At 36.8% G+C, this 2,691-nt stretch overlaps 1 long non-coding RNA gene across 1 annotated transcript in view; it reads left to right on the top strand.

Moving 5' to 3' along the window:
• LOC309484522 overlaps nucleotides 1-2,691 on the top strand; it is a 150,553-nt gene that overhangs the window by 22,820 nt on the left and 125,042 nt on the right. The gene's annotated exons all lie outside the window — the stretch shown is intronic.

Raw genomic sequence — 2,691 nt, forward strand, 5'->3', positions numbered from 1 at the left:
ACAGGCTATTATATAAATGTGAGATACAATAGATTTTGCTACACAGTATTCCCAAACTTTTTGACCAATGAACTTTTCCATGACTTCAAAGTGTGATGACTAAATTATATTTTAGTAACAAAAAGTCATTTAGGGATAGTTCACGCAAAAATGAAAATTCTGTCATCATTTACTCACGTTCAAGTTGTTCCAAACCTGTATACATGTCTTTGTTCCCCTGAACACAGGAAGATATTTTGAAGAAAGTTTGAAGTACTATGACTTTCATAGTAGGAAACATAAGACTGTAAAAAAATATGGACGACGCCCCTTCGCTCTCTTCCATTGGTGAGAACTGAAGCCGCCAGTGTCCCGATATGGCGCTGACATCTTGGGGATTGAGTCTGCGCAGTAGTGATCTCGGGACCAGACCTGCGCAGGAGTGAGCTGGAAGTAAAGCCGCGAAATCAAGGCCCCGCCCCCCTCACTCTCGGTGTGAAATAATTAATTATAGAAATTTAGATATTAAATTTAAAGCTCTAATCTCCTCAGTCCTCCGAAGATCCCCCCAAAAAAGTCTGTTGGTGCTTCAGTGACTACTTCGCTCAGAGAACCTGTCAATCACAGCTGTCAATCATGACGTCACACCACCGTTTTTATAGCATCGAATAACTAACTAAAAACAAACTTATTTTTAAAACAAACACTTGAATTTACATCAGCGTGATAAAAACTACAGTAAATGACCACCTTCGGAAAAAAGATATTTGAAGTGTAATTAAATTGTTTAGTTGGTCTCATGTCCCGTTGAATAACACGGGGAGGCGGGGCTTATGACCTATACTAGGACCAGTCAAGACGACTGGTATTTATGGCCCTATACTAGGGCGATCGAGATGTTATGGCTTCACTTTTCAGGGCTTGTGCGGCACGTTTGGAAGGAAAAGAAAAAGAAAAACTTGGAAAATCAATAGCGCCCAGGAACTGTTCAGTTTCCCGCATTCTTCCAAATATCTTCTTTGTGTTCAACAGAAGAAAGAAATTCATACAGGTTTGGAACAACTTGAGGGTGAGTAAATGATGACACAATTTTCATTTTGGGGAATTTTCAATTTCCAGCCAATTCTATATTTTAGAGCTGATAACTACAGAAATAAAAAAATTCCACACTTTTCCAGGCTCAAATTTCCAAACCTCTGTAGATTTTTTTCAGATCATATTGAACAAATGATTCATACAGCATATATTATTTTCAGCATTATATATGCCATATAGTACAGTCATCTGTAAATACTTTTTTAATTGGTTATCTTGAAGTGATAACATGCACTTATATGATGAGAAGAAACCTAAAACGCTTTATAACCTTTATATATATTCACCTCTGACACATCAGTTTGATACTGTAAATGTGGTTTGATGTTGCACGATCGCCAAACAGCAAAGCACAGTCTCTGAGATGATCGTTTGCTCCTTTATCTTTCGCTGGTTTGAGTGGCACACATACATTCGTTTAATGAAGCCAAAAAAAGACTCACTTATGGTAAAGACAAACAGTTTTGAGGAATGGAAATGTACGATCATGCCATAAAAACACTCTGCTTATTTGAGTATATTTTTTTTTGAAATTCTTAATTTTATATTGTAGAAAACTTAATAAGGGCAAAAGTCTGTAAACACACAAAAAAAAAGGTCCATACATATTCATACTTGTATATTGCTCAAATCAAATTCCATAGTTTTCCAATTTGTGTAGGTAGGAACCCTATAACTAGAACAATGTACATTCACTAAAAATCTAATTATTTTCCCTGACATTTCCAGGCATGGAAATCTAAATGTTTGACTTCCCTGATATTTTCAAGTTCTCCATAATTGGGGAAAACTTTAATATATTGTTTATATTGTGGTAGACATATTTACAACATGAGGGCTAATAAATGATGACTTTGGGTTCCCAAAACTTTTGACCAGTAAATTTCCACAACTTTTTTGGTTATTACTTCATAAAGATAACACTCACAAAGAGCAATTACTAGCCAATTAAATGAAAGTACAAAGTTAAGAGAGAGAGACAGAGAGAAATAAAGAAAGAGAGAGACAGAGAAAGAGAGAGACAGAGAAAGAAAGAGAGAGACAGAGAAAGAGAGAGACAGAGAAAGAGAGAGAGACAGAGAAAGAAAGAGAGAGACAGAGAAAGAGAGACAGAGACAGAAAGAGAGAGACAGAGAAAGAAAGAGAGAGACAGAGAAAGAAAGAGAGACAGAGAAAGAGAGAGACAAAGAAAGAGAGAGACAGAGAAAGAAAGAGAGACAGAGAAAGAGAGAGACAGAGAAAGAGAGAGACAGAGAAAGAGAGAGACAGAGAAAGAGAGAGACAGAGAAAGAGAGAGAGACAGAGAAAGAAAGAGAGAGACAGAGAAAGAAAGAGAGAGAAAGAGAGAGAGACAGAGAAAGAAAGAGAGAGAGAGACAGAGAGAAAGAAAGAAAGAGAGACAGAAAGAAAGAGAGAGAAAGAGAGACAGAGAAAGAAAGAGAGACAGAGAGAAAGAAAGAAAGAGAGAGACAGAAAGAAAGAGAGAGAAAGAGAGACAGAGAAAGAAAGAGAGAGACAGAGAGATAGAGAAAGACAGAGAAAGAAACGAGAGAGACAGAGAAAGAGAGACACAGAGAAAGAAAGAAAGAAAGAAAGAGAGAGACAGAGAAAGAGACA

Source organism: Leuciscus leuciscus (assembly GCF_965113295.1).
Source record: "Leuciscus leuciscus genome assembly, chromosome: 20".
In the NCBI taxonomy this organism is placed as follows: domain Eukaryota; kingdom Metazoa; phylum Chordata; class Actinopteri; order Cypriniformes; family Leuciscidae; genus Leuciscus; species Leuciscus leuciscus.